This window comes from Strigops habroptila, chromosome Z, assembly GCF_004027225.2.
Source record: "Strigops habroptila isolate Jane chromosome Z, bStrHab1.2.pri, whole genome shotgun sequence".
NCBI classification, from domain to species: Eukaryota; Metazoa; Chordata; class Aves; order Psittaciformes; family Psittacidae; genus Strigops; species Strigops habroptila.
Genome location: NC_044302.2, coordinates 24488521 through 24508208, shown reverse-complemented (window position 1 = coordinate 24508208; position 19688 = coordinate 24488521). Strand labels below are relative to the sequence as shown.

The 19688-nt window shown below is 42.5% G+C and overlaps 1 protein-coding gene across 4 annotated transcripts in view; it reads right to left on the bottom strand.

Annotated features, from left to right (window-relative positions):
* The window catches only part of FAM172A (family with sequence similarity 172 member A), a 282640-nt gene extending 269032 nt beyond the window's left edge, over positions 1-13608 (bottom strand). The window contains exon 1 of one of the 4 annotated variants that reach the window (XM_030471059.1): positions 13448-13608. The gene's annotated coding sequence lies outside the window, so the exon portion shown is untranslated. Of the gene's footprint in view, positions 1-140; positions 154-10540; positions 10568-13447 lie in introns of those variants that run through there. The other 3 variants (XM_030471057.1, XM_030471056.1, XM_030471054.1) reach the window with 3 other exon arrangements.
* Positions 13609-19688: the final 6080 nt, after the last annotated feature.

Below are 19688 nucleotides of genomic sequence, written 5' to 3'. Positions count from 1 at the left end.
TATTTTTGATTTTTTTCACATTAGTGGATCCTCTTTTATTTGCCATTACAAAACAATAAAAAGAACAAAGATAAACAAAGGAAAGTAAGTAAATTTCATTTTCCTTACTGGTTCAGCTTTAAAAATGGAAAATCTAATACTTACATTAAAAATACGCCATTAATTGCCTCAGTCAATTAACTATAATCGCATTTCTTTAGACAGATCTGCTACTGCCTTATCTATAACGTTGCTATTTCTGCCCAGACCCAAGACTGCCAGACAGCTCTAACCATCGCACCGCACAGCAGTGCCTTTCTAGGCTAGAAAAGAGGTCTGGAAATGATCTGGTTTCCAAGCTTCCACTGGACCTTTCTCCATTACAACTCACATCAGGTAGGCTAGGATGTTGCTAAGACAAGCTTTCAGTATTTCGAGTTAGCGAGATTCCACTATGCATATTGGAACTTACTCCAATATTTAATATTTCTAACAGGTTTTCTTTTTCTTACACCCAGGTGAAGTTTCTTCTCTCACCAGGCACCTTTGTGAACAGAAAACACAACTCTTCTACAACCATCAGAAGGTACTGGATGACTGATGAAACCTCTCCGAGCCTTCTCTCCCCTACAGACCTCCTTGAACCTTTCTCCAAATGCTGACTTCTCTAACCTGCTCATCATCCTTCCAGCATACTAATCATCTTGGTGACGGGTGCTTCTCTAATTTTTCAATGCCCCTCTTGAAATGAGGGAAAAAACCATACGCGGTACCCTAGGTACGCTTTTTACCAGTACAAGGAAGGACATACTGATGGCACTGTTCAGCTTGCCATCCAACAGCACCTCTAGCTCCCTTTTAGCAGAACTACAGCCCGGCCAGTAGTGCTCCTAGAAAACAAAATCAATGATTTAACAGTATTTCCCAAGATCGCTCCTAAGCCGTATTTAGGGAAGACTAAACTCCTAATAACTCTTACTTTAAACTTTTCAAAAAGACATCAAGTGCCTCATGACATGGCTATTGTACTGATATTAAACAGTCCTGAAATTTGAATGAGATTTATCTTAACGTACTCTCTTTACAAAATCTTGTATCTGTTATACTGGAGCAGTAACTGCAATCAAGCAAACTCATTATCTGAACAGTTTATTCTGTCATTTCGTTACTTATTAACAGAATTTTCCATCAGGGTCCCCCTATTTTACCCAAGTTGTGCCAGACAGCTAAACAATCTATTATTGTCTGGATTGAACCACTCTCTTCTAGCAGGTATTGGTACTGACATACTGTCAGCACTTTTCCCACCTTCTATGATTTCCTTATCATTCCAAATATTATTTAAAATTATTAACAAAGGACTTCCCTTAAAGACTCTTTTATCATTCTTTAGGTTAACATTAATAATCATTCTCAGAAAAGACAATGATTAACCATTACATCACAGGAACTAGCAGTCTTCCTGACTCTTTCAGACTGCAATTAGATGCCTTTACAGAAGGAATGCTGCTGTTAAACACAACTTAGTCATTTGAATAATGTGGTAGCTGAAAAACATAACAGCTAAAAGAGAGTTTATGGATAAAAGAACAGTATTTAAAGAACAAGGGTAAACAATCCGTTCCATTATTCTACCTTCGTTGTCAGCTCATGAACAGATGGATGATGTCTAACCCCAAAAAATCATGTAAACAAAATACATGTGTACTAAGGTCTGTCCATGTTAAAGTTCTTACTTTCATATCAACATCTAGAGCAGCTGGCCATATTGCTTGAAGACTACATGAAAATTAACACAAGAAAAGCAGAGATACACTATACAGTGGAAAAATTACAAACCGGCAGCAGCCTCACTGACTCCTGAAAGGATATTATAGGCAATACAAACATTCTCTCGCATAACTGACAATTTTCAAGAAAATCTGCACTGAAATAGCACCACAGTATTCTTATGTAAACAAGTTTTTTTTTTTTTCTTTTTATTAATTGAAAGCTTCACTGAGCATTATAAAGTCACATTAGCAGAACAAACACAGGACACGATGAATCTGCAAAGAAAAATATCCCATCAACTACCAAAGAACAATTACAGCACAGCAAAAAAGTGCTACAAGGATCCACATGATAGCGTAGCCAACCCTTCAATCTTTCATGTTTTTAACCTACTCCCAAATGAAAGCAGAAGCAACATTTCAGTTACAACAGCCTAAAGATGTGACGTAGTGTGAAGAAGCAAAAATCTTTTGTCCTACATTTCCTTGTGCTGGAGAAGGACGAAAAAGGACAAGAAGAAAATCTTAGAGAAACCAAAAATTTCAGACTTTTCATGCTTTGTTACTGAATTCTACTGTAAACCATGAAAAAGGATACTGAAAAAACAGTTAAAATGAGAGACAAAAGCAGATGAAAGTAATAATAACAAAGCCCCAACTCTGCTAATAAAATATAAGCAACACTAGAATAAAATATATGCCTTTTTGATATAGGTGAAGTTTAGCAGACTTGGTACAAATCCAGAAGGTGACACAAAAGATCTGATAAAGATCCCCCAAAAAATACGGGAAGAGGGACAGGGACAGATCACTGTCCTTGGAGAAGTTCAGTACTAAAAGAACCTAAGAACTTAAGCAGCATGAACTCCACATGAAAAATTATTTGAAACTACGACCAAACCAACTGTAGCAGTGAAATATTATTTTTATATTCCTGGTAAAAGGTGTCTTAACTAGTCAGGTGTTTAACTACCATAAGAATTAGGTATAGGCTCTAAACTAAATGGAAAGCAACTACCAAAATAAGTCTAGACCTAAAATTTACTCCACTTAAAAATATTTCTCAAGTCTTGCAAGAACCAGCTGAAGCAAATTTCTCCATTCAAATGGACACACCTTTTGTGCTGCTGTCACTGAAACCTCCCCAAACATCATGAATATTATTTCAAGCTACTGAAGTTTGGAAATGGAAAACACCACAATTTTGAAGAAATTAGAAAGTATTTTCAAGACTATATATATCTACTGCTGCTCAAAAGTTTAAAAATGAGACCTGGAGAAACAAATTAGTGAAGAAGACGCTGGCAACGACATCCTAGCTGCTTTAGGAAAAGCACTGCCTGTAGGTTGCAGGACAGAGTCCTTCTCCTCTACTCTGCCCTGCTGAGACACATCTAGAGAGACGTGCCTGGTTCCAGACCCCCAGTATGAGAGAGACACAGACACAATGGAGCAAGACCAGTGGAAGGCTGCAAAGACATTTAAATGCCTGGAGCACCCAGGAAAGGCTGAGAGAGCTGGGACTATTCAGCCTGGAGAAGAAAAGCCTCAGGGTGGGGTTAATCCCTGTTAAAAACCTGATGAGGAAAGACCACTGAGCCACAGTCTTCCCATTGGTGCCTAGTGAGAAGGCAATGGGCACAAATTGGACATTTGAACATGAGGAAAACCTTCCTTACTCTTAGGGCGGTCAAGCAATGGAACAGCCATTACAGAATCTCCATCCTGGGAGATTTTAAAAAGTCACTGAAGACTGCTATATGTAATCTGCTCTAGGGGACTCTGCTCTGGGCACGGGGGTTGGACTACACAATCTCCAGAGGTCTCTGTCAAACTCAACCACCATGCTGTTCAGTGGAGATAAGAAAAATCGTAAGTGCAAAATAAACGAATATGCAAAAAGTATGCCTCTGTGTGTGTATATATATATTTATACATCTTAGTCACCTCCCACAATAGCAACGAACAGCTTCTAACAAGGGATGTGAGAATCATTATGAGCAGCATGTGCTTGAGCAAGAATGAACAGCTCATGGTCTCAGGGGTTTCAGTTTTGTGTTCTTAGGAATTTCTTTCTGATTCTGTTTCAATTTGTGTGTAACAGCCAAAATTTATCATCATGAAACTGTCAAAACCATCAAGGCCACAGCCATGACAAATTTGTGAAAGCTGACAACACTGGGTATTACTCATGCTGCTGGCAACCATTATTTTAAGCGCATTAGAACACCTTCAAGCTGGTTAAAACCACCCTGCATATGAATAAAACCTTGAAGTGTCCATATCATGTTTCCAAAGATGATAGCACACACTTAATATGTCTGCCCTTCTTACCCAAAGACACTATTAAACATTGTCAAGTCTACAGGTCTTAGGAAATACCAAAGGCAAGGGGAAACCTCCCCACCAAAGCTGGAGCTCTCCTCTCCATGAGAGGTTGGTGGTAGCGCACTCTCCACAGCAACAGAGAAACCATGTCCCCCAGTATCACTGACAACTAAACTAACCTGCTTGACAGGGTATGAATATTTTGGCTATAAACAGAAATCTGTTCCAATGTCAAACTATCTTTTTCAGAAGAGTATTTCTTGTAACTTTTGCTGCAGCCCTTTTCTTCCTGACTCTTAGGAAGTTCATGCCCTTTCTCTTCTTGGCATCCTTTCCTGTACCTGCAGACAGCTGTCCCTCTTAATATCCTCTAGTCTGAGCAAATTCTTTTTCCCCATTGCACTTTTTTTCCCTAAACTTCTGAAGACTCTTGTTGCGTTCCCCTGGAAGACTCTCCCGTGGGCTCAAAACATTTCTTACCTGCGACAGCCAAAACTGAGAAAGCCCAAGTAATGTGGAGTGAAATTATCATGTGATATGTTTAAATATGTCTCTTCTAACTCTACATCCCAGAAGAATGATTACCCTTATTGCACGAGCACAGTGCTACTGACGCATGTTCAGACTATGATTCACCTAAAAATCTGAGATTGTTTTTTCTAGAATTACTGCTATTTTGTATTTATGTAGGGAACCATTTAATCTAAACACAGTACTTTTTGCATTTGTCCTCTTAAACAGCATTATTCCTTTTATGTTTTTTATCCAATTTTTCGAAGCCATTGGAAATTCTAAATTTATTCTTCGCAGAACTTGAATCGTCTTCCAGCCTGGTATTATGTAAAATTAATAAACGTACTCTCTACACCAACATCATCCAAGCAATTAACAAAACAAAGATGTGGTGGGTGCCAGGTGCCCTCTATCCGCTCTATCACTGCCCTCAGCTGGATAAGGAAGAGAAAATATCACAAAAGGCTCGTAGGTTGAGATAAAGGCAAGGAGAAAACATACACCAACTACCATCATGAGCAAAACAGACTTGACTTGGGGAAATTAACTTATTACAAATCAAATTGGAGTAGGGTAATGAGAAATAAATGCAAGTCTTAAAACACCTTTCTCCCAGGCTCAACTTCATTTCTGAATTCCCGACCTCCTCTTCCTCCAGGAGTGCAGGTGTCAGGGAATGGGGGTTGTGGTCAATTCACCCCACATTGTCTCTGCTGCTCCCTCCTCCTCACACTCCTCCCCTGCTCCAGGGTGGGGGTCTCTCCCATGGGAGACAGCTCTCCACCAACTTCTCCAATGTGGGTCCTTCCCACAGGCTGCAGCTCTTCACAAACTGTTCCAGCCAGAGTCCCCTCCAGGATGCAGCCCTTCAGGAACAGACTGCTCCAGTGTGGGTCCCCCACCACGTCACAGGTCCTGCCAGCAAACCTGCTCCACTGGGGGTTCCTTTCTCCATGAGGCCACAGGTCCAGCCAAGAGCCTGCTCCAGCATGGGCTTCCCACAGGCTCACAGCATCCTTCGGGCATCCCCCTACTCCGCCATGGACCATGTAGGGGACAGCCTGTCTCACCATGACCTGCACCATGAGCCGCAGAGGAATGAATCTCTGCTCTGGTGCCTGGAGCACCTCTTCCCTCCTTCCTCACTGACCTTGGGGTCTGCAGGGCTGCTGCTCTCACATGTTCTCACTCCTCTCTCCGGCTGCAGTTGCACAGTTTATTTTTTAATTCCCTTTGTAAATATCTTATCCCAGAGGCACTACCACTGTTGCTAACGGCCTCAGCCTTGACCAGTGGCAGGTCCATCTTGGAGCTGGCTGCACTGTCTCCATCAGACATGAGGAAGCTTTCAGCAGCTTCTTACAGAAGCCATCCCATAGCCCCCCACACCAAAACCTTGCCATGCAAACCCAATACTAAAAGCATAATCTCATTTGTTTTTATCCATTGCATTTCCTCCTTTGTCAAAAGGTAGAATGAAAATGTTCACTTGATAAAGAGCTATTCAGTTTTTTGTCTGACCTTCCTCTTCTGAGCTTTAAGTGTGACCCTAATATTTCTGCCATCCTCAATTTCTCTTCCCCCATGCTTAAGTGCCTCTCAATCATCCTCTCCTATTTCTCTCACAAGCTCCCCATCATTCCACCCCAAGAGCTTCTAGTGCCACTCTACCCTCCTCAAGCCTTCCTCATTCGTCCTTTCAAGTGCTTTCATAGATACACTGCCAACTCAATTCCTCATTCCAAACTTCCCCTCATCCACACCACTCTAGTCCCCTGGTTTCATTCATCCTGCCATTACCAAACGAGCATGGGGATTACAAAGCCATGAGCATTTCCCTCAGGCCAAACTCCCAGTTGTCCACTTCCACTGGTCATCCTCACCACAGTCCAGTGGCGGAACAGGCACCCTTGGTTGTTCCGTGGTGCCGGAAGACGCATCCAAAGAATGAAAAGGGCACAGCATGTCTTGTACAGCTTTCTTATGTTCCCATTAGTAGTACTGTCTAAAGATAATAATTCTCAGAAAATTTCTAAACAATGTTCTTCTAAATATTTCCTCTGGACATCACTGGGTAGGCAAACGCCTTCTCAAAGCTTCCTGAGCTTCTCAACTACTAGCTTTGCAAAATGCAGTTTCTCTCCAATATAAACCAGGCAATAGTCTTCTCTCTCATCCCAGGAAAATGCAGGTATTGGTTGGTATCATTAAGGAACTGGAATTCCCATCTCAGCACATTTCTATTCCTCCTCTCCTCCCCAGATGAACTACCTCACACAGGCGAGAATTCAAACTTCTGGTTATTTCAGTGTGATCCTCTCACAATTACTCCTTAGGGAGTTAACCTAATTATTATGCCTACTTAAATATTCACCAGAAAGACAGACAAGGAGAACAGAACTAACAGAACAAAAAATGGAAAGATGAGTGTTTTTTAAAAAATCTTTAATTCCCACAGAATGCTGTTGGGAAGATAACGAACAAGAACTTAAAGCACTCCTGCAGGAAGGTACGTTCAAGCTACCTGATATTAGTGAAGGCGATTGGATGATTCACATGAATGTAATGCCAGAAATCAAGATAACCTATTTAGAAAGAGCAACAATGAAGAACAAATGGCACTGTGTGCCAAAAATGTCTGTTTCTGAGTTACTGACAACAGAAAATCATGTCTTAAGAAATAAAGTACAAGTCAGGATACTAGCTACAGATACGAAAGCTCACATAGCATGGCGGTTAAGCATCTACTGCATATTGTGGGAAATAAAAGTTTCATTAACACATTGGACATAACACTGAGTAAGATAACCTGGAGCTTTCATGCTGCCATTATCAGAACATGCTTGAAATTTCTAAAAATTGAGGACAATTTCTTATGCTGAGAAACGTTAAATCCAACCAAGGGAAAGCTGTGCTCGACTTCATCCCGACAGATAACAAGTACTCCACTGTGTCACAGAGAACAAATACAGAGCAAAGACCATTCCTGCCCCCAGGTCTTAGAATCAAAGGACATATTCCCAAACAAATCTTTTCAAAAGGATTTAAGTGGTCCCACCCCCTACCCATGCTATCTGCTCAGCTGTGCTGGCACAACTGGTTGTAGCAATGCATTGCAAACTGGTTCAGGGAATCAGATCTGAGTTAAACTAGAACAGGAACCTGATCCCAGTTAAAACTACCCTTCTTTCTCCTGATCCCCCTTCCCCGCCCCCCTGTTTTATTTTTTAAGAGTGTACTTTTAACTTACAAATTTTCAGATTTAGTTCATTACCTGATGCAACTGAGGTAACAGAACAAGGCAGGAACACACATATGCTGTCTGAAAACTTTTTAGCTTGACTTCCCAACAAGGACAAGAAATACAGACAAAGCAAAAGGACTCGATAAATGATCACTGTGATAGGTAATAGTTTATTCCTCCAAATTTCAAACTTTGCTATTCCCAAATGCAAACATTTAAAATAAAGTATCAAGAAAACTCCACTGATTTTTTACTTACTGACTAGCATGTATCAAATGCAAGTTTGCATTTATAATAGCTTTCTTGATTTTGATGGTTGTGCCTACTCTGAAATTTTTTGCCTTGGCTTGGAGGTGAGCAGCTATATTAACACAGTCTTGCAGCTTGGGAGTTACCAGCATACAGATACACACAATTCCCAGTCACTCAAATTTTATTTCACAAGATTTAATCGTATGCTTCAGTGGGGAGATACGCTTTCAGTACACGGACTATTATTCTCCAATAGAGATACGGATTGTGTGCATGAGCACACCTATTTATCCCTCATTTCACCATATTTCCATAATGCCTTTATCTAATGGCTCTTTCACTACCAAAGTCTTCCTGTTAACGTATTTCTCCTTTCAACATACTTCCAGTTTTGTTTTTGACTGTGAGTGTCTGTTTTTATTTAAATCTAGTCCACTTATTCAACATCTTATCTCTTGAGACGGCTTTATGGCACACATGCTACAAGAGGAATGACACACTCATTTGTTAGGAAAAAACCCAGATGTTTTCAAGGTTGCTCAGCTGTACTCCAGTGCTTAGGACAAGAAGGAAGAAAGCAAAAAAAGAATATGATTTTAGCATCTTCATGGTTCAGCTAAACAAGGAGAATGAGATTTGCATATATTATATGCTAATGGTGCTACACACAAATACAACATTCACTCGAATGTACATTTCCAGGCTTTGCAAAGCCTGGCTTGCAAAACTTCAAAAGAAACTTTAACCACTACATTATTTGTTGGGCTTGGTCTTCAACACAACATTCAAAACTACCTGGCACAGTAGCTGGCACACTGACAACACAATCAATCAGAATCACCTTGTCCATCTTCCCAGACAAGCCGTTATTTCTCTAATAGACCAAGACAGTTTTTCCCTTCAAGCACAGAGGTATACAATGGCTGCAAAGTACAACAGACCTGCTAATTCCCAGCATGTAGCAGAAATAAAATAAAAATGAGGTCCGCAACGCCTGTTCCTAAGCCAAAACATACTTCAGTTAAGGGATGACGAGCAACGGGAGAAACCATTTTTCCTGCATCTCACCAAAAGCTTTCATCATGCAGCTGCATAAAGCAGCTCAGCAGGCCAGTGCAGTATGTATATTGCAGCTGAAACGTCCAGAGAATTCACAACAAATACCTTAAAATACTTAATTGCAAACAGGAATCAGCAACTTTATGAAGCTTATAGTTCAGACAAATCCAGTCTAGCTCTCTTGGGAAATAGTGCACAATTTCCAAAGATATCTTCCTATTAAATTTCATATTTCTTATCTGCGTCTTGGAGATGCCTGGAGGGACTTAAAGGTAACCAAGAATAGTTTCAATACAGTCAAAAATATTTTCTGTATGTCCTTCTCAAAAAAATAAATATTTAAACTTTTGACTTGAAATTGGCAACAAACAGGAAAACTTCCTAACTAACAGCTGATAATAAACTACCAAAAGGAACAACATAATATGATAGGCCTGACTATAAATACACAAACATCAAGAAACATGAATACTAACATTCAGTGTCACTGGTGCTTCAGGTACAGACCTGCTTCCAGTCAACACCAGAACTGGTCAATTTGCAGTCCATGTGACACCATGTACAGCTAATTCTCATTCTAAACATCGTCTTTCTTTCTAGACATATGATAAAGAACATTTTCTTTCATTTGCCTGCCTGAGAAAAAACCCTATTTACTGACAGAGGAGTTTCCTAAATTTACCACTGTACTAAACACATTGATTCAGCTAGCATTGCAGTTACTAAGACAATACTTATTTCAGGTAGTTATTAAAAATCAGTACTTCCAAACCTCAAATGACTATATAGCAAGCTTTGCAAAGACTGATCCCTTTTGATTTTTACTGGGCAACAGGAAGCTGGAAGAATTCAGAAACTAACTGTAAAGCAGAAACACCTAAAATTAGCCTGATAAGTTCTATGGTTCATCCTTCCTCTTTGGACACCTGCTCAACAGAATACAAACTGCAGTTCCATTAAGCTGGAGGCCAACACTCTGCAGGAAAGTGTAACGTGAATAAAAGCAGCTACACAAAACTGCACTGCTACACAGTCAGCTGATCTCCTGTGCCCAGGAGGGATGCGGCAGGAAGAAGAAAGTCGAACTGCCCCTTCCCACAGTGGGGATGTGAATGTGAACAGGCTGCAAAACCGCACCATGGGCATTCTGTTAACAGGCTGGGTCTGTAGCTGGAGGGAAACTACTTGTAGGTCCCAGCCTCATTCGTAGAAGCAGCCAGCCATAAAACAAAAACCACTGTCAAAACTGGCACTAACAAGTATCTGATGATGAGCTAAGCAGAAAAGCAATGATTATAGAAAATTGAATGCTGTATCTTTTCACCTTCGAGAAAGACTCAGTCACATTAGAAGTACAGTGTGAGGAATGCTGTGAGTAGTTAAACTCGCTAACAGTAGTTAGTCCTCATTCCAGAGTCTTACTCTGAAAAACAAAAAAAGTGTGTATATACATAGAAGGCACATTCTAATCATATCACTTAAAAAACTGAAGAACATCCATGAAAAACAACTAATTTAAACCCATCAAACTGTACTTCAGGAATTCTGTACATTTCAGTGCAAATCTGTGAAACTGATCTACAGGCTAAGTAGATATACATAAGAACAGACTCACAAAGAGAAAAAAAAAAGTCTCCTGTAATGCACAAAAAAAAATTCATAGGGCATCATTAAATTTTGTAAGCAGATGTTTTCCTGCCAACTGTTAACCAATTTGTTTCAGTAAGCGAGCGGAAAAAAAATTAAAAAAAGATAGCCATTCATTCTTTGTCTGTACGCCTAACTTCAAAGAATTCCAGGAATCTATTGTAAATCTAAAAAACTCCTCAGTCACCACAGCACATTATTCCCTCAAGGAACAGTGGGTCAAATTCAAAGTACCAGCAATAGAGTTGCATTCAGAACTTTTTCTATAGAGCCTGCAATGGACAAAACCTCCGAAGTCAGCGCTGAGTCTCCAGGGGGCAAAAAAAAAATAAGGTTGTGAACTTAAAAAGAAGAGAGACCAACAGATAAATCCCCACTGAGTGATTATGAGGAGAAGCTCTCCCAAACATTAGCTAACCGGTACATAAAAGGCAGTTCAGTAAAGACCATGGTCAAGTCAACTAGCAGATTAACATACAGTCATAACTGACTGCAATCACTGAATAAGCAATCTGAAGAAAACAGACAAAATCCAGGCACTGGTGAAAAAACCTCCAATAATTAAAGGTATTTCAGTAAGGCAGACAGCACTCTGAGCGCACACTATGCTTCTGAAATGACGATGCCCCTGTCTGCCTCCAGCTGCTCGGTACTGCTGGCCTGCTGGAAGTTTTCATCTCATTCCTACATCTACCAGCACCCGCTAACCTATTTCAGACACAAAGAGTCAGGTCAGCTTCAATGCTGTAATTATTACACCTGCCTCTGCCTACTCTCTTTTGACAGAGGTGGGATGGGGAGTGCCCAGACCAGCACCAGGGGTGGCACACCAGACCTCCAACACAGGCAGGCAGCAAGTAATGGCAGTGACTTTGGCAGCAGAGACAGCCACCGCCTGCAGCTTCTGTCTAGAGCCACCCTGTGAATTCAGACCAACACTTTCGTGAGCAAAGAACAATTATTATTTATTTTCTGAAAGTGACACAATATCTGAAACACTCAGAACACTAGATCAATTCCAAACCCAGAGGACCATATGAAGACATGCTTCCTGTATTTTACATTGGTACTACTTGGTAATAACCTCCTAAGCCATTAAGTGTCTTTGACTGCCAAGACTCCAGTTTTTCCTACACAACAGCATCTTTACCTTTTCCTACCTAATTAGAAAATACCTTATTTTAATGTCCCACAGACATCTCTAACAAACAGGCTGTCATCAGACAGCTTTACCAGGGGCAGCATAACATATTGCCAACCCTCTTTCACCCACAGTCTCATTAATGATCCCAAGAAAATATTAATGATTCCTAAAAGGACCCCACTTTTTCGCTGTACTAGTGGTAACCGCGCTTCTTCGAAGCCGAGTGTCACCACCCTAGTCTTTACTGTGTCACCCAAATTATGGTGCAGTTAAGACCAAAGATATCCAGATAGTTTTGCAATTGCTGTTGATTCTATGACGCCTCTTTAGCCAGTGTTGGTATGTCCTGACCAAGGTCTGGAACATGCTTACTGAAACTTTACTACCTTTGCCAAAAACTTCATGCAGCAATAATATAAACTGGATGCCACATATTGTGTAGACTCATTAAGCCCTCCTACATGAGATGGAGCAACTTGGCTCACATAACACCACAGGTAAAAGTTAACTATCTGGGGGGAAAATGGCACATTCTCTATTGAAAGCTTCAGTATTTAGCTTCAAAAAGAATTAAAAAAGAATCCAGGATTTCTTTAAAAAGCAAAGTGCATGTTTTTTTTGTGAAAGGAACTACAGATGCTCAACATCTGATGTTTTAGGATTATGAGTCCGGAGTTACCCCATCGCCAAAACAAACCCAACTTACAATAATGAAGTGAAAAATCATCTCCCTATGTTCACAACTCAGAAGTGACAAATACTTCGTGTGGCTTTTGAAGCTGCCAGACCAACTACAAGAAACTTCATTCCAAAGAGAAGTTTTCAATCACACGTAACTAGGAAAGTAAAACTCTGGGTGAAAATGACCCCTCAAGCCCGGCTGTAGTATGAAGTTGTGAGAATTATGCTCATTTACAACTTGCATTAGGTAACACGGAAAACTGACAAGTCCTGTTTTGTGGAAGCGGCTGATTACAGCACCAAAAGCTGCAGCAATGACTGTGGCCGCGCATTTGGGAAAGCTTTAAATCGTTTAGACAGCTGCGAACGCTCACTGCCACCAGGCGCTCTGGGCTCCTATCCCGCTGTGGGAAGACGCAAACACGTGGAGCGGCGCCCACGGGACAAGGGGGACAGCCCGATACCGAGGCCGCGGCCCCGCCCGCACCCACACCGGTTCCGCCAGGGCCGCGGCACCGGCCCGGGGCCGACCCCGCGCCCGCGCCACGAGGGCGGCGCGGAGAGCGCGGGGCCCGCCCGCTGGCAGACGCCACCTACCCCTCCAGCCCCGCCGCCGCCTCAGGCCCGCCGCCGCGCACACGCAAAGCCGCGGGCCCAGCGTTCTCGCCCGGGGACGGACTGCGAGAGGAGCGCGGTGGGGGGAGGCCGGGCGCCGCCGCCGTCCTCCCGCTCGCCACGGCCGCTGGCGGGGCGAAGGCGGCCGCCTCCCTCCCGCCTCCTCCCTTGTCCCCGTCCCCAGAGGCCCCCGGCCCGGGCCGCAGCACGTACCTGGCGCCCGTCGCCGGTGGGGTGGGGTGGGGTGGGGTGGGGCGGGGCGGGGCGGGGCGGGGAACGCGCGGCCGCTCCGGCTCCTGCCGCCGCCCGCCCCCCCTCCGGCTCCACTTCCGGGGTCCGCGCGCAGTGACGTCACCGCCCGGGGCCGCGGAGGGGAACCCGGAAGTGGAGCGGGAAGGATAGAGGGGTCTGCCTCGTCCCGTTCCGGCCCCGGCCGTGTTCAGGGCCGACGCTGCCCGGGCAGGCGCTGGGCCGGCGGCCTGCGAGGGGCGAAGCTCGGTCGGGGTAAAGTTCCGGTCCTGCTGACCCCGCGGTGCACCAGGCCCCTGGAGTTGGGTCGGCTGCGCAGGGCTGACAGATGTCTGTAGAGGTCATGGTGCCACTTTCCAGTTTGACAGCTTTGCTTTTGTAAAAAGAAAACATTCCACAGGATCGCCACAGAACCACAGACTGGTTTGGGCTGGAAGGACCTTAAAGCTCATCCAGTTCCAACCCCCTGCCACGGGCAGGGACACCTTCCACTAGAGCAGGTTGCTCGAAGCCCCGTCCAGCCTGGCCTTGAACACTGCCAGGGATGGGGCAGCCACAGCTTCTCTGGGCAACCTGTGCCAGGGCCTCACCACCCTCACAGGGAAGAACTTCTGCCTAAGAGCTCATCTCAATTTCACCTCTGTCAGGTTAAAGCCATTCCCCCTTGTCCTGTCCCGTCCATACAGGCCCTTGTCCAAAGCCACTCTCCAGGTTTCTTGTAGCCCCTTTAGGCACTGGGAGCTGCTCTAAGGTCTCCCCTCAAGGAGCCTTCTCTTCTGCAGGCTGAACCAGCCCAGCTCTCTCAGCCTGTCTCCAGAGCAGAGCTGCTCCAGCCCTCGCAGCATCTCCGTCGCCTCCTCTGGCCTCGCTCCGGCAGCTCCATGTCCCTCTTGTGTTGTTGCCCCATAGCTGGATCAGGACTGCAGGAGGAGTCTCCCCAGAGCACAGCAGAGGGGGAGAATCCCCTCCCTCGACCTGCTGCTCATGCTCTGGGGGTGCAGCCCAAACCCCAAATAACAAAAATGAACTGGTAGAATGTAGGAGTCAGGAACAAGTTTCAGAGGTGGTTTGCATGAGCAGAATAGCTAAAAAAGTGCCCTGCCTGTGATCTTGATGCAGCCCTGCTAAGTGCAGGTCCAAAGAAGGATTCAAGGTGGAAAACCTTATTAAAATAAGGGTAGTGTTTTTGGAGATGCTTGACCAGCAAAGAACTATTGACCAGAGATTTGAAGTTCTTAATGTTACAAAGAGGCAGCAGGTTGGAAGGGGAAGGCTCCAGCTCGCATTAGAGGACTGACCCTAAAATTCCAAATAGCAGCAGTGAGGACAAAACAGAGGTGCAGTGTCATAAATCATCACTCACTGGGCTTTTACGTTTTGTTTGCATATAGGACTGTGGAGTTCTGGTGTCTTTACAGTCTGCTGTGATCTACAGTATGTGTAGATCACATAGTAATATGGTGTAAGCCCAACCGGTAACTTAGAACCGCAGAGCCGCTCGCTCACTCCCTCCATTTCTTTCCTCCCCCCTGCTCCCAGAGGGATGGTTAGGAGAATGGAAAGAATGTAAACCCCACGGGTTGAGATAAGAACAGCCCAGTAACTAAGGTATAATACAAAACCGCTACTACTACCACCAATAATAATAATGATAAGGGAAATAACAAGAGGAGAGAAACTGAAAGGGGAAAAGGAAAAGAAAACAATAAACGCAAGTGATGCACAGTACAATTGCTCACCACCCTCTGACCGATGCCCACCCTGTCCTTCAGCAGCGATCTGGCCCTTCTGGCCAACTGCCCCCAGTTTATATACTGGGCATGACGTGCTGTGGTATGGAATACCCCTTTGGCTAGTTTGGGTCAGGTGTCCTGTCTCTGCTTCCTCCCGGCTTCCCGTGCCCCTCCTCACTGGCAGAGCCTGAGCCTTATCCTTTATCGGGATAAGCATTACTTAGCAACAACTAAAACGATCAGTGTATTATCAGCATTGTTCTCAGACTAAAGTCGAAAACACAGCACTGCACCAGCTACTAAGAAGGAGAAAAAACTGGTACAGCTGAACCCAGGACACAGTAATACCAGTAGTAGGCCAATACTAGAAAAAAACCTAATCTGCATGCTGCTTGTACCTAAACAAAGGGAGTGTTTTGATTGTTTTAAAAATCTCTGTCTGTTTTCTTCTTTATTCCTCTATCCCTCCTAATGCTAGAGCATTCACAGATGGCTGTGGATAGACTAATGAAGCCCAGTGTTTTCAACCCATTTATTTGTTGCTTGTTGAATGTCCAGTAAGGTTCTTGAGTTCAGTTTTCAGAAGTATGAAGTGCGAATAGTTAATCTGAAATAGACAGAATCTGTGATTTACCTACCACATGTGTGGAACATCAGATGTGTTTAAAGTCAGGTGGGCATTATTTTTGATTGACTGTCTAAGATTATTCAAACTGCTTTGCATTAATTTCAATTCCCAATTTAAGCAAATCCGTCATTTACTTATGTGGATTATATAAGTTGAAGTTTGAAACACTCTGTAGAAATGAGTTTCGTAAAAGATTTTCAAAGCCTAGGATTTTACCCTTCTTTTCAAAGAACATATAGGGAAAACAAGGCATTGAGCTGCTGGTTATTACAGTAGTGTCACCGAAATCTGGGAGATAAACTCTCTGCCGAGAATGACAGGTTAAAACCGACATGACTTTATTACGGTACCAGGTGTGGGGGGGATCGCTCCGCCCATCATGCACATTGAGAAGATACAGTTTACAGCTTATATATCTTCATTATACTCATATTCATTATAATTCTACGAAATGCCCACCCAATTCTTGTTACTTATTGCATATGGTAATTTGGGTAGATAAGGCCGTGGTGCAGGTGCTCTGAATTTTGAGGAGAGGTCTGTGGGGGTTGTAGTGGTCATTTGGGAGAGATACCCCTACTCATTTTATACTTTTATGGCAATCCATTCATTAAGGACATTGGAATGTGTGTTAAGTCTTTCCAATTAACTACATGTTCTTGTTTGGGCTAATATACAACTCTGAGCGGCATCTTGAGTTGTTTTCTTTCACAGCCGTTTACTTATTTCTCAGGCCTTATCAACAGGAGGAAGGCCTAATTTGACTTGAGAGAAGAATTTGTTTCTCTTTTTTCATGCCTTCCTTATCTTGAGAATTGTAGCCTCTATACACAGTAAAATTACAGTTTAAGAGTCCTTGTAGCCCTGTCTGTGTCTAAGTTTCTATATTCAGTGAAATACTAATTTAATTTGGTATCAACTATTATACAGCGAAATACTAAATGAATTCGGTGTCAGTAGCACTGTTCATCCCATGCAGCGTATGAAACAACAGTCGCCTGCCAAAAGAGTATGTGGTCATGTAATGAAAACTGTCCTGGGCTACATGTTTTTAATGACTGCCTGTGTTTCCTGAGTCCATAGGAGGTTTCAGAACTAGTTAAAACCGATGGGCGGATGCAGCATTTGTTATGTTTTCCTTCAAACCTCTGTGACTGTAAAGGAAGTGTAGGAAACATGAAGAGGTTAAAATGCATAGAAAAAACACCCTTTTTGTATAAATTCTTTCCAAATAAGATGGATTGCACCAACTCCCCTTAGATTGCCCAGTTAATCCTACATAGAGTTAGACCAGGTTTTGACTTCCTTGTGAACACACATACGAATAGAAAGTGTGGTAAGTTGCGGAATGGTGCTACCCAGAGCAGATCACATAATTCCAGTACTTATCACCCTGTTGTATCTAAACTGCAGTAGAGGAACGGATTCCCTGTGGGGAATATTACTGAAGGTGGGTAGGATAATTCACACCAGAATTAGCTGGTGAGGTGGATGCGGAGTGGTTAAGAAGACTGCAAAAGCCTAAGCTGAAAGGAGAGAAATGAGCAGGAGCACTCTTTGGGGGCTGTGATGAGATTTTGGACATAATATGTGCAATATAGTCATTAATGAGACAGAAATAAGAATTTGATTTGCATAATGAAATTTGCAGGTGACAGTAAATTGAAAGGTATTACAAGTAATGATTTCTTGGCTAGAACGAGAAAAATGGAATTAAATTTAACAGCATAAAGTTCAAAATCAGGAACTGAAAGAACAGAAAATCTTTGCTATGAACTCATTAGGAAAGAGGTCTTTCTTAGAAACATTAAGGTTTCTTGAAGACCTTGCAACACCTGATTTTCCCTGTCTTGCTGCAGTGGTTAAGCCAATAGTCAGATGGTCATGGATCTGCAGGAGAGAGGCATTTCTCCTTTTTTTCTGACACAAACTAGACATCTATCACTTGTTTGCCTGGACTTGATCCCTAAAGGAGCTGTTTCTGTTCCCATGCCTTTGTTTTTTCCCTCCCAAAATGTAAGTAATAAAACAAAGGCCAGAAACTCTGTTTCTTTACCACAAAACAATTAGGAAATTGAATTTTAAAGACAGGTTGTTTCAAAGAGGAAAATTGTCAACTGCTAGTCATGTAAAATTGTGGCGACACTACACTGAAAACTGCACGGGGGGTGGGGGAGGAATAAAACTCAGAAACAAGGCCCTAAGGCTTCCAAGAAAGCCACTAAATAATAATACCTTGGAAGGAAGTGGCCTGGGATGCACTGGGAATGTGAGATAAGCAGACAGCAGATTAGCTGGCTGATGAAGAAGGCACCGAGCTGTGTGAGAGGCTCTGTGAGTGTCTGTGGCATGAGGATGAGAAAAGCTGTTCTCACTGAGGGCTGCAGTCTGCATGACAGAGCATGAAATTTTCAGTGCTGTCAGTATGAAAATACTATTTTATTGGGGTTTTTTTAATTTAGAGGCAAAAAATGAAACTCAGAAGAACTGTATTGAAGATGGTAGAAGTTATTTTAAGGCTTCATCATCATATCTAAAGAGGATCACACCAAGGGAACCAAATATTTGTCGTGTCTATGACAAGTGATCATGGTCTGAAGACAGTTCTTATTACAGTAACATAAATGCTGCTTCAACAAGGCTTATTTCAAATGGTTGGAAAAAAGTCAAGTCTCATCCATTCAAAAAATTGAACAGAAAAGCTGAATGAAAATATTATGAATGAAACCATTTTGAACCCCAGAATGTGAGCTTCTGATGTTTAAAACTGGAGCTTAGTGGAAACAAGGAAGACGCTTTTAAAGTCACAAATATAAATGAATAAACCAACAAAAAGGGAATTTTTGTAATTTATTACAAAATACGGTAATGGATTTTGTAACGGTTACCAAAGAAACTAGGAATTATTTGAAACTTAGGTGAGAAAAGAGTCAAAGTATAAAAGGGAAAAAGCTGCAATGGGCAGTAATTTTTATTCCCATTCTCGGCAATGCATTCCCTATGGTGTGCTCTTTGTTGTCCTAGATTTTATTTGTTTCTACTGATTTTAATATTTTTTTTTTTGTGTCTTTTTAAAAGCTGCCTGCAAAACTTCAACTGGCACAAAGACGCAGAAACAGAAAGCAAGATAGGACAAGAAATTTGGAATGACAGAAGGCGCCTTGTCTTTTTTCTATTTTTTTATACCACCCGCTCACAATTAAAACTTTATCTCCTCCAGATGACACACAGAAGGTGGGCAGGATTTTAGAAGTAGCTGATAGATGATTGTAGCAAGTAGAATGTCTGATTTTAATAGCTATCCTGCAATTCAACTTTCATAAGCAGTTGTTAAATCCTCCTGTATTCAGAGCTGGTAGAACACCACAGCCCTTCCCTCACAAGAACTATGTTTCTGCTTTCAGCACCTGGCAAAGTATTAACATCTTTAGTTTTTAGTCAGATTACTGCTGGTTAAGAGCATGCTAAACCTCACAAGAGGGGTATGCCAAGACTGATCACTTGTCTTACATGGGTCAGATTTGCATTTGCAATAAATGTAGTGGTCTGTTTATTCCATTTGAGCTTTGCACTGAATCCTGAAATTGAAGGATATGATCCATTTTAGGAATTTTTGCTGAGACAAAAGATGCAAAGGGTATCAGGTTAGAGAAGAATTACAGGAAAAAATGCATTTTACTTTTGTTCTGTCTTACTGACTATCTCATGTCACCTACTTGATGCAAATCACAAGATTTGCGATGTGGTTTTTTGCCAAGCAATGTGTTTGCACAATAGAGGCCTCACTACTGATCAACTTCAACCCAGCTCTTACCACATGCAGAACTGGAAAACGTGGATTTTT